Source organism: Hippocampus zosterae, chromosome 14 (assembly GCF_025434085.1).
Source record: "Hippocampus zosterae strain Florida chromosome 14, ASM2543408v3, whole genome shotgun sequence".
NCBI lineage: Eukaryota > Metazoa > Chordata > Actinopteri > Syngnathiformes > Syngnathidae > Hippocampus > Hippocampus zosterae.
The window spans coordinates 21,898,617-21,911,886 of NC_067464.1; the positions used below are offsets into that span (position 1 = coordinate 21,898,617).

Sequence of the window (13,270 nt, forward strand, 5' to 3'; positions counted from 1 at the left end):
TGCTTTAAATGCACTTTCAGGCCTAGTTGAGCACGTTTTGTGACTTTGAATGTACCTTCATAGTAATGAGTTGTATAGACAAAATAATGCTCATTTAGGCTTCAGAATGTCAACCTGAATTAAATACATGTTGAAATGTGTGTATAAGTCCTTTGGTTTAGGCGTGACACTCAATTTGAGTTTTTATTGCTTTAAATGCATTTTCAGGCCGAGTAGAGCACATTTTTTTACTTTAAATGTAGGTTTAGGTGTGACACTCATTTTGATTTTTTCTTGCTTTAAATGCATTTTCAGGCCGAGTAGAGCACGTTTTGTGACTTTGAATGTTCCTTCATAGGAATGAGTTGTGTAGTCAAATTAATGCTCATTTAGGCTTCAGGAGGTCAACCCGAACTAAATACATGTTGAAATGTGTGCATAAGGCCTTTGGTTTAGGCGTGACACTCATTTTGAGTTTTTATTGCTTTAAATGCATTTTCAGGCCGAGTAGAGCACGTTTTTTTACTTTGAATGTATCTTCATAGGAATAAGTTGTGTAGTCAAATTAATGCTCATTTAGGCTTCAGGACGTCAACCCGAACTAAATACATGTTGAAATGTGTGCATAAGGCCTTTGGTTTAGGCGTGACACTCATTTTGAGTTTTTATTGCTTTAAATGCATTTTCAGGCCGAGTAGAGCACGTTTTTTTACTTTGAATGTATCTTCATAGGAATAAGTTGTGTAGTCAAATTAATGCTCATTTAGGCTTCAGGACGTCAACCTGAACTAAATACATGTTGAAATGTGTGCATAAGTCCTTTGGTTTAGGCGTGACACTCATTTTGAGTTTTTATTGCTTTAAATGCACTTTCAGTCCGAGTTGAGCCCGTTTTTTTACTTTGAATGTATCTTCATAGGAATAAGTTGTGTAGTCAAATTAATGGTGATTTAGGCTTCAGGAGGTCAACCTGAACTAAATACATGTTGAAATGTGTGCATAAGTCCTTTGGTTTAGGCGTGACACTCATTTTGAGTTTTTATTGCTTTAAATGCACTTTCAGGCCTAGTTGAGCACGTTTTGTGACTTTGAATGTTCCTTCATAGGAATGAGTTGTGTGGTCAAATTAACGCTCATTTGGGCTTCAGGAGGTCAACCTGAACTAAATACATGTTGAAATGTGTGCATAAGGCCTTTGGTTTAGGCGTGACACTCATTTTGAGTTTTTATTGCTTTAAATGCATTTTCAGGCCGAGTAGAGCACGTTTTTTTACTTTGAATGTATCTTCATAGGAATAAGTTGTGTAGTCAAATTAATGCTCATTTAGGCTTCAGGACGTCAACCTGAACTAAATACATGTTGAAATGTGTGCATAAGTCCTTTGGTTTAGGCGTGACACTCATTTTGAGTTTTTATTGCTTTAAATGCACTTTCAGTCCGAGTTGAGCCCGTTTTTTTACTTTGAATGTATCTTCATAGGAATAAGTTGTGTAGTCAAATTAATGGTGATTTAGGCTTCAGGAGGTCAACCTGAACTAAATACATGTTGAAATGTGTGCATAAGTCCTTTGGTTTAGGCGTGACACTCATTTTGAGTTTTTATTGCTTTAAATGCACTTTCAGGCCTAGTTGAGCACGTTTTGTGACTTTGAATGTTCCTTCATAGGAATGAGTTGTGTGGTCAAATTAACGCTCATTTGGGCTTCAGGAGGTCAACCTGAACTAAATAAATGTTGAAATGTGTGCATAAGTCATTTGGTCTAGGCGTGACACTCATTATGAACCATTGATGAAAATAAGTTTTATTTTTAAAAAAGCCAAAAAATGTGAAAGGGACGAAATTACAAATGTCCTGTGTGTTTCACATAGAGTACATACAGGCCAGCGATCCCGCTCCCTCTCTTTCTCTGTGACACACACGCTTCCGAGCGCGCCAGCACGCAGCAAGCACACACACATAAGCACGCACACACCTCACACAAACGTACGCACAGACCAGCACGTATCGTAAACAACACACCAACGATGATTTAGATCAAAGAAACACTCACACATGTATGGGCACACGATCACGCGCGCGCAAACACACACACAAACTCATGAGAGGCACACACATCCGCACACGCTACGCATGTAAACAACATTTGGACACTGATTGAAGATCAAAGACTAACCCACGTGGAAGACTGAAAGATGCACAGCCAATCACCTAGGCTTTGCATCTTTTCACCTCCCCCTGCTCTCACACCACGTGGGCTAGATCCACTCGGGCTGTCATTGGTGGACGTCGTCGGTGTGAGAACAAATCAAGTGCAAGCAAAAGTTAAAACCTCTGAGTAATTCGTCATTTTTATCCGAATACAGTACTTTTTTTTTGGGGGGGGGTGCGCACAACACACACACGCACACACACGCACGCACCCACACAAACACACACAAACACACGCACACACCTACACACTCTCACACACGCACGCACACATACACTAGCACGCATCGGAAACAACACTTTAGACGTTGAAATGTGTGCAGACGTCCTTTGGTTTAGGCATGACACTCAATTTTAGTTTTTATTGATTCAAATGCATTTTCAGACAGAGCAGGGCACTTACTGACTTTGAATGTATCTTCATGGGAATGAGTTGTGTGATCAAATTAATGCTCATTTAGGCTTCAGGAGGTCAACCTAAACTAAATACATGTTGAAATGTGTGCATAAGTCCTTTGATTTAGGCGTGAACCTCATTTTGAGATTTTATTGCTTTAAATGCACTTTCAGGCCTAGTTGAGCACGTTTTGTGACTTTGAATGTACCTTCATAGTAATGAGTTGTATAGACAAAATAATGCTCATTTAGGCTTCAGAATGTCAACCTGAATTAAATACATGTTGAAATGTGTGTATAAGTCCTTTGGTTTAGGCGTGACACTCAATTTGAGTTTTTATTGCTTTAAATGCATTTTCAGGCCGAGTAGAGCACATTTTTTTACTTTAAATGTAGGTTTAGGTGTGACACTCATTTTGATTTTTTCTTGCTTTAAATGCATTTTCAGGCCGAGTAGAGCACGTTTTGTGACTTTGAATGTTCCTTCATAGGAATGAGTTGTGTAGTCAAATTAATGCTCATTTAGGCTTCAGGAGGTCAACCCGAACTAAATACATGTTGAAATGTGTGCATAAGGCCTTTGGTTTAGGCGTGACACTCATTTTGAGTTTTTATTGCTTTAAATGCATTTTCAGGCCGAGTAGAGCACGTTTTTTTACTTTGAATGTATCTTCATAGGAATAAGTTGTGTTGTCAAATTAATGCTCATTTAGGCTTCAGGACGTCAACCTGAACTAAATACATGTTGAAATGTGTGCATAAGTCCTTTGGTTTAGGCGTGACACTCATTTTCAGTTTTTATTGCTTTAAATGCACTTTCAGTCCGAGTTGAGCCCGTTTTTTTACTTTGAATGTATCTTCATAGGAATAAGTTGTGTAGTCAAAATAATGGTGATTTAGGCTTCAGGAGGTCAACCTGAACTAAATACATGTTGAAATGTGTGCATAAGTCCTTTGGTTTAGGCGTGACACTCATTTTGAGTTTTTATTGCTTTAAATGCACTTTCAGGCCTAGTTGAGGACGTTTTGTGACTTTGAATATATCTTCATAGGAATGAGTTGTATAGACAAAATAATGGTGATTTAGGCTTCAGGAGGTCAACCTGAACTAAATACATGTTGAAATGTGTGCATAAGTCCTTTGGTTTAGGCGTGACACTCATTTTCAGTTTTTATTGCTTTAAATGCACTTTCAGTCCGAGTTGAGCCCGTTTTTTTCCTTTGAATGTATCTTCATAGGAATAAGTTGTGTAGTCAAATTAATGCTCATTTAGGCTTCAGAATGTCAACCTGAACTAAATACATGTTGAAATGTGTGCATAAGTCCTTTGGTTTAGGCGTGACACTCATTTTGAGTTTTTATTGCTTTAAATGCACTTTCAGGCCTAGTTGAGCACGTTTTGTGACTTTGAATGTACCTTCATAGGAATGAGTTGTGTAGTCAAATTAATGCTCATTTAGGCTTCAGGAGGTCAACCTGAACTAAATACATGTTGAAATGTGTGCATAAGTCCTTTGGTTTAGGCGTGACACTCATTTTCAGTTTTTATTGCTTTAAAAGTACTTTCAGTCCGAGTTGAGCCCGTTTTTTTCCTTTGAATGTTCGTTCCTTCATAGGAATGAGTTGTGTAGTCAAATTAATGCTCATTTAGGCTTCAGGAGGTCAACCTGAACTAAATACATGTTGAAATGTGTGCATAAGGCCTTTGGTTTAGGCGTGGCACTCATTTTGAGTTTTTATTGCTTTAAATGCACTTTCAGGCCTAGTTGAGCACGTTTTGTGACTTTGAATGTCCCTTCATAGGAATGAGTTGTGTAGTCAAATTAATGCTCATTTAGGCTTCAGGAGGTCAACCTGAACTAAATACATGTTGAAATGTGTGCATAAGGCCTTTGGTTTAGGCGTGGCACTCATTTTGAGTTTTTATTGCTTTAAATGCATTTTCAGGCCGAGTAGAGCATGTTTTTTTACTTTGAATGTATCTTCATAGGAATAAGTTGTGTAGTCAAATTAATGCTCATTTAGGCTTCAGGACGTCAACCTGAACTAAATACATGTTGAAATGTGTGCATAAGTCCTTTGGTTTAGGCGTGACACTCATTTTGAGTTTTTATTGCTTTAAATGCACTTTCAGTCCGAGGTGAGCCCGTTTTTTTACTTTGAATGTATCTTCATAGGAATAAGTTGTGTAGTCAAATTAATGGTGATTTAGGCTTCAGGAGGTCAACCTGAACTAAATACGTGTTGAAATGTGTGCATAAGTCCTTTGGTTTAGGCGTGACACTCATTTTCAGTTTTTATTGCTTTAAATGCACTTTCAGTCCGAGTTCATCCCGTTTTTTTACTTTGAATGTATCTTCATAGGAATAAGTTGTGTAGTCAAATTAATGGTGATTTAGGCTTCAGGAGGTCAACCTGAATTAAATACATGTTGAAATGTGTGTATAAGTCCTTTGGTTTAGGCGTGACACTCAATTTGAGTTTTTATTGCTTTAAATGCATTTTCAGGCCGAGTAGAGCACATTTTTTTACTTTAAATGTAGGTTTAGGTGTGACACTCATTTTGATTTTTTCTTGCTTTAAATGCATTTTCAGGCCGAGTAGAGCACGTTTTGTGACTTTGAATGTACCTTCATAGGAATGAGTTGTGTAGTCAAATTAATGCTCATTTAGGCTTCAGGAGGTCAACCTGAACTAAATACATGTTGAAATGTGTGCATAAGTCCTTTGGTTTAGGCGTGACACTCATTTTCAGTTTTTATTGCTTTAAATGCACTTTCAGTCCGAGTTGAGCCCGTTTTTTTACTTTGAATGTATCTTCATAGGAATAAGTTGTGTAGTCAAATTAATGCTCATTTAGGCTTCAGAATGTCAACCTGAACTAAATACATGTTGAAATGTGTGCATAAGTCCTTTGGTTTAGGCGTGACACTCATTTTGAGTTTTTATTGCTTTAAATGCACTTTCAGGCCTAGTTGAGCACGTTTTGTGACTTTGAATGTACCTTCATAGGAATGAGTTGTGTAGTCAAATTAATGCTCATTTAGGCTTCAGGAGGTCAACCTGAACTAAATACATGTTGAAATGTGTGCATAAGTCCTTTGGTTTAGGCGTGACACTCATTTTCAGTTTTTATTGCTTTAAATGCACTTTCAGTCGGAGTTGAGCCCGTTTTTTAACTTTGAATGTATCTTCATAGGAATAAGTTGTGTAGTCAAATTAATGCTCATTTAGGCTTCAGAATGTCAACCTGAACTAAATACATGTTGAAATGTGTGCATAAGTCCTTTGGTTTAGGCGTGACACTCATTTTGAGTTTTTATTGCTTTAAATGCACTTTCAGGCCTAGTTGAGCACGTTTTGTGACTTTGAATATATCTTCATAGGAATGAGTTGTATAGACAAAATAATGGTGATTTAGGCTTCAGGAGGTCAACCTGAACTAAATACATGTTGAAATGTGTGCATAAGGCCTTTGGTTTAGGCGTGGCACTCATTTTGAGTTTTTATTGCTTTAAATGCATTTTCAGGCCGAGTAGAGCATGTTTTTTTACTTTGAATGTATCTTCATAGGAATAAGTTGTGTAGTCAAATTAATGCTCATTTAGGCTTCAGGACGTCAACCTGAACTAAATACATGTTGAAATGTGTGCATGAGTCCTTTGGTTTAGGCGTGACACTCATTTTCAGTTTTTATTGCTTTAAATGCACTTTCAGTCCGAGTTGAGCCCGTTTTTTTACTTTGAATGTATCTTCATAGGAATAAGTTGTGTAGTCAAATTAATGGTGATTTAGGCTTCAGGAGGTCAACCTGAACTAAATACATGTTGAAATGTGTGCATAAGTCCTTTGGTTTAGGCGTGACACTCATTTTCAGTTTTTATTGCTTTAAATGCACTTTCAGTCCGAGTTGAGCCCGTTTTTTTACTTTGAATGTATCTTCATAGGAATAAGTTGTGTAATCAAATTAATGCTCATTTAGGCTTCAGAATGTCAACCTGAACTAAATACATGTTGAAATGTGTGCATAAGTCCTTTGGTTTAGGCGTGACACTCATTTTGAGTTTTTATTGCTTTAAATGCACTTTCAGGCCTAGTTGAGCACGTTTTGTGACTTTGAATGTACCTTCATAGGAATGAGTTGTGTAGTCAAATTAATGCTCATTTAGGCTTCAGGATGTCAACCTGAATTAAATACATGTTGAAATGTGTGCATAAGTCCTTTGGTTTAGGCGTGACACTCATTTTCAGTTTTTATTGCTTTAAATGTACTTTCAGTCCGAGTTGAGCCCGTTTTTTTCCTTTGAATGTTCCTTCATAGGAATGAGTTGTGTAGTCAAATTAATGCTCATTTAGGCTTCAGGAGGTCAACCCGAACTAAATACATGTTGAAATGTGTGCATAAGGCCTTTGGTTTAGGCGTGACACTCATTTTGAGTTTTTATTGCTTTAAATGCATTTTCAGGCCGAGTAGAGCACGTTTTTTTACTTTGAATGTATCTTCATAGGAATAAGTTGTGTAGTCAAATTAATGCTCATTTAGGCTTCAGGACGTCAACCTGAACTAAATACATGTTGAAATGTGTGCATAAGTCCTTTGGTTTAGGCGTGACACTCATTTTCAGTTTTTATTGCTTTAAATGCACTTTCAGTCCGAGTTGAGCCCGTTTTTTAACTTTGAATGTATCTTCATAGGAATAAGTTGTGTAGTAAAATTAATGGTGATTTAGGCTTCAGGAGGTCAACCTGAACTAAATACATGTTGAAATGTGTGCATAAGTCCTTTGGTTTAGGCGTGACACTCATTTTGAGTTTTTATTGCTTTAAATGCACTTTCAGGCCTAGTTGAGCACGTTTTGTGACTTTGAATGTACCTTCATAGGAATGAGTTGTGTAGTCAAATTAATGCTCATTTAGGCTTCAGGAGGTCAACCTGAATTAAATACATGTTGAAATGTGTGCATAAGTCCTTTGGTTTAGGCGTGACACTCATTTTCAGTTTTTATTGCTTTAAATGCACTTTCAGTCCGAGTTGAGCCCGTTTTTTTACTTTGAATGTTCCTTCATAGGAATGAGTTGTGTAGTCAAATTAATGCTCATTTAGGCTTCAGGAGGTCAACCTGAACTAAATACGTGTTGAAATGTGTGCATAAGTCCTTTGGTTTAGGCGTGACACTCATTTTCAGTTTTTATTGCTTTAAATGCACTTTCAGTTCGAGTTGAGCCCGTTTTTTTACTTTGAATGTTCCTTCATAGGAATGAGTTGTGTAGTCAAATTAATGCTCATTTAGGCTTCATGAGGTCAACCTGAACTAAATACATGTTGAAATGTGTGTATAAGTCCTTTGGTTTAGGTGTGACACTTATTTTCAGATTTTATTGCTTTAAATGCACTTTCAGTCCGAGTTGAGCCCGTTTTTTTACTTTGAATGTTCCTTCATAGGAATGAGTTTTGTAGTCAAATTAATGCTCATTTAGGCTTCAGGAGGTCAACCTGAACTAAATACATGTTGAAATGTGTGCATAAGTCCTTTGGTTTAGGCTTGACACTCATTTTGAGTTTTTATTGCTTTAAATGCATTTTCAGGCCGAGTAGAGCACGTTTCTGAGTTTGAATGTATCTTCATAGGAATGAGTTGTGTGATCAAATTAATGGTGATTTAGGCTTCAGGAGGTCAACCTGAACTAAATACATGTTGAAATGTGTGCATAAGTCCTTTGGTTTAGGCGTGACACTCATTTTGAGTTTTTATTGCTTTAAATGCACTTTCAGGCCTAGTTGAGCACGTTTTGTGACTTTGAATGTACCTTCATAGGAATGAGTTGTGTAGTCAAATAAATGCTCATTTAGGCTTCAGGAGGTCAAGCTGAACTAAATACATGTTGAAATGTGTGCATAAGTCCTTTGGTTTAGGTGTGACACTCAATTTGAGTTTTTATTGCTTTAAATGCATTTTCAGGCCGAGTAGAGCACGTATTTGACTTTGAATGTACCTTCATAGGAATGAGTTGTGTAGTCAAATTAATGGTGATTTAGGCTTCAGGACGTCAACCTGAACTAAATGCATGTTGAAATGTGTGCATAAGTCCTTTGTTTTAGGCGTGACACTATTTTGAGTTTTTATTGCTTTAAATGCATTTTCAGGCCGAGTAGAGCACGTTTCTGACTTTGAATGTATCTTCATAGGAATGAGTTGTGTGATCAAATTAATGCTCATTTAGGCTTCAGAATGTCAACCTGAACTAAATACATGTTGAAATGTGTGCATAAGTCCTTTGGTTTAGGCGTGACACTCATTTTGAGTTTTTATTGCTTTAAATGCACTTTCAGGCCTAGTTGAGCACGTTTTGTGACTTTGAATGTACCTTCATAGGAATGAGTTGTGTAGTCAAATTAATGCTCATTTAGGCTTCAGGAGGTCAACCTGAACTAATGTTAAGGAATTATTCCGCTAGAAGTAGTAGTAGAACATTGTTGAATTTCATCTTGGTATGAGAACTATTGACACTAGTCTCTCTCCTGAACATCTGCTGAAGTAGTTAAAAAGGATGTACTTTGAAGTTTAGAGCCCATCTCCCTTTGGTTAATTAACAGCCCCCCAAGGGTTTTTATTGCCTCCACTTCCTCATAAAAGTCCCTGAAGGCTCTCAAGTGCCCTCAAAGAGGAACCCTAATCTCAAGATCTGTGACCAGCAGCAGTGGTCTATACTTTGTCATCATATCAAAATCGAACTTTGCTTGATCTTCCTTATTTCTGCTTTTTACTTGGTTATGGTGTTGTTCCTTCCTGTTGGTTGTGTTTGTTCAGACACTGAAAGAAACAATGTACAAATGCGGTTGAAGGTATATACTGCTCAATGTTATTACAATCAACTTTAGTGCCCTCGGCCCCCACCACTTCTGGGGCCCCCCTCCGCGGGACATGTTTTAGAGGAGCTGTTATCTTTGTTCCTGCCATCGCACCAAATGGGGGGTAGTGGTGGTCTGGTCTCACCTCACCGCTCCTGGCTTCCTCCGGCCACACCGGGTCAGATGACATGTTACTTTCTTTGTTTCGGGATTTGCATGGGAGGCGTACCTCCCCGCCTCTCATTATCATATTGTCTCTATATAATCTCATGAATGTGTTTCTTCGGGGCTTCCTGATGAAATCTGAGACTCACAGGAGCCCGAATCGATTCGTGTTGCGTTGCGATAAACTGAAGAAAAGACTACGTGGTGTTGGGTCTTCTTCCACCTTATAGAGAGATAAAAGAATCTGTAACCAAGGAAGGGCCAAGAGCAAATTGACAGCTCCCATTCCTCAACAAATGGCGTCACGAACAGGGTCTCTCTGGAAAAAGACCGACACCGGTTTCAGGACCTTCAGACTCAGGCAGTAACCAAGGAGCGCTCCACTATAACCAGGTAAGACACACCTGTTCCTGTTATTACGGGCAAAGTGTCAAGATTCGGCTTATGTCCAATAAGGACCGATCAAATCAAACTGCTCTGAACCTGAATGTGTTGAACCAAGTATAGTGATTGGGTCTTGTAGGTGGCAAATAACAAATTGATAATGAGTTTGTAGGCAATTAAAAAAAATTAGTGGTTAATTGCTAAGGCAGGTCCAGGTAATTTTTATTATTCTGGATGCTGATAAATTGTAGGACTGACGGCTGGAGATCGCGGTCTGAGTAGACAGCTGAGCAGAGACCATACTGAGTTTGTTTAGGCAATTAAAAAATTAGTGGTTAATTGCTGAGGCAGGTCCAGGTAATTTTTATTATTCTGGATGCTGATAAATTGTAGGACTGACGAATGGAGATCGCGGTCTGAGTTCATAGGCATTTAAAAAATTAGTGGTTAATTGCTGAGGCAGGTCCAGGTAATTTTTATTATTCTGGATGCTGATAAATTGTAGGACTGACGAATGGAGATCGCGGTCTGAGTAGACAGCTGAGCAGAGACCATACTGAGTTTGTTTAGGCAATTAAAAAATTAGTGGTTAATTGCTGAGGCAGGTCCAGGTAATTTTTATTATTCTGGATGCTGATAAATTGTAGGACTGACGAATGGAGATCGCGGTCTGAGTTCGAAGGCATTTAAAAAATTAGTGGTTAATTGCTGAGGCAGGTCCAGGTAATTTTTATTATTCTGGTTGCTGATAAATTGTAGGACTGACGAATGGAGATTGCGGTCTGAGTTCGAAGGCATTTAAAAAATTAGTGGTTAATTGCTGAGGCAGGTCCAGGTAATTTTTATTATTCTGGATGCTGATAAATTGTAGGACTGACGAATGGAGATCGCGGTCTGAGTTCGAAGGCATTTAAAAAATTAGTGGTTAATTGCTGAGGCAGGTCCAGGTAATTTTTATTATTCTGGATGCTGATAAATTGTAGGACTGACGAATGGAGATCGCGGTCTGAGTAAACAGCTGTATATTTAGGGCAAGTTAGGGACAGCTCCATTGTTACAATTGGAGAATTACGTGACGTCACACGGTCCATAAGGGAGTATATTGGACGGTGAGTATGATAAAAACATGGTGAACTGTAAGGTGGACGGAACGCCTGAAGGCAAGAAAACGGTTGAAATACCGTCTGGTGGTAAGTAGGAAAGAAAGGAAGGCGAATGCATTGCGCAGAGAGAGAAAAGGGCGAATGCACTGCGCAGAGGGGAAGTAAAGCGAGAAAATAAGGTCTTAAGAATAAATTGTAAGAATAAGACAATAGTTTGAAATATAAAAAGAAAAAACTAAGTGTATTCAATTCGAGCTATAATAATAATATAATAATAATAATAATACATTTTATTTGTGGGGTCTTTCTATGAACTCAAGGACACCTTACAACAAGCAGTTAAAATCACGAATACAATGTTAAGATCAACATCAAATAAAATAAGAAAAAAATACAACAACAGAAAGAATAATGGCTCTATGGTCCGAGTGAATAGGCTTGTCCAAACAGATGTGTTTTGAGGCGGAATTTAAAATGTGTTAATGAGTCTGTATTACGAAGGTCAGCGGGGAGTGTGTTCCAGAGCTGGGGAGCAGATCGACTGAAGGCTCTGTTTCCCATGGTGACAAGACGAGCAGGGGAGGCAGAGAAAAGAAGAGAGGAGTAGGAACGAAAAGAGCGGACAAGTGTAGGAATGTGGATGAGGTCAGATAGGTATGGAGGGGCTAGGTTATGGATGGCTTTGAATGTGAGGAGTGAGAAAAGAGCGGAGCCGGTGGATGTTTCTAAGATGATAATATGATGTGGTTGATATGCGAGGGGAAAAGAGAGGGTCAAGTTGACAAGTAGAGGTTCTTCTATATATTGCATTTCATGGGCAGTTTGACCACTGCCTTCGACATTGGAAAAAGAAAAAAAAGAATATATAACCAAAGTAACTCGACAAAGTTATGATAAACAAGGCAGCGAGGATGCCTCCTTCACCGCATGAGGTGACGAGCGCTGAAATTATGGCCTCACTACTAGCGCCGAGTGGTCACTTGTACATAGACAAGGCAGAAGAAATTGGAGCGGAAGGTCAATCTGCAGGCAGAGAGACCTGAGCTCACCACACACACGAAAACGTGTCTATATTCATCACAATCGCAGACACTGTTGTGAGGGTTACAGATATTGAGTGAATTAAAAAAAAAAATTTTTATAAACGTCTTAACAGAGGGGCACTTTAATCATTGTGTAGGCTCCACAGGCAAGTCTGTAAGCACAAACCTACAGGAAGGGGGGTAAGGCATACTGGCCATTTGACTGGCCCCCACCTGAATCCCTTGTGTGCCAAGCTTCCCCCTGATCTGCCCAGGGTGGTTCATAAACGATTGGTAAAAGTAGAAAAATGTATGCAAATTACACAGGATAATGAGAGCATGAGTGTTTGGGATGCAACCACTTTTGTAACTAAGGAGACTGAATTGACGAGGCAAATGTTGCTGGATTTGCCTAAAATTGACTATGACATACAGTTGTGGGCGATAGACTGGCTTAAGAGTAAGTATTTACCCAAAGAGATTATGGACCTTTTAGAGGGAATAGCCTCTTGCAAATTGACTAGGTTGAATGATAGAAAATCAGACGCGCTGAGTTCCATTTATCCAACAACATTGGGTCCTTCACAACAACTGGCGTTTGAATTGCTATCTGAGGTACACCCAATGACTTATTAGGTTAATTGTATGGATGCTTGGGTGACTGTCACAGGACAGGACCCCAATAGTCATCCATTGAATCAGGCTTTGTTCAGGCAAGCAGTGCTGGGGGGTTGTCCGTCTGATGTGCAGAAAATGATGACGAACTCTCCCACTCTCCCCACTTCAGATGACGTGAATTGGCGAACTCATTTCCTGTATTATGTGCAACAATCTCGAATGAGAGCCGAGGAAGAGACTGAGAAAACATCCAAGCTACAAAACGACTTTTTGAATTCACAAATACAAGAGGCTAAGAGAGCCTCCAGTAATGCATGCAAAAAAGAGAAACTTGGGAGATCTAATCAAATGTCAATCAGTGTCTCTCAACAGGCTCCACCACGGCTGATCACACCCACACCGCAGCTCCAAGCCACACCTCAACATTACGGCCTGCCCACAAGGCAGGGCCCAGACGCATGGCTGGGGGGAGGTCTGAGACGGGAAGGTGGGCGTGGACGAGGAAGTCACGGGAGCCAAGCTGGCTGTTTCATTTGTGGTGA

General features: G+C 39.1%; 1 long non-coding RNA gene across 1 annotated transcript; it reads left to right on the forward strand.

Moving 5' to 3' along the window:
* Positions 1-9,536: 9,536 nt before the first annotated feature.
* On the forward strand, positions 9,537-11,950 carry LOC127614548 (uncharacterized). Its single transcript, XR_007966590.1, has 3 exons — positions 9,537-10,194; positions 10,449-10,702; positions 10,815-11,950. It is a non-coding gene; the product is annotated as an uncharacterized LOC127614548 (long non-coding RNA).
* The last annotated feature ends 1,320 nt before the right edge of the window (positions 11,951-13,270 follow it).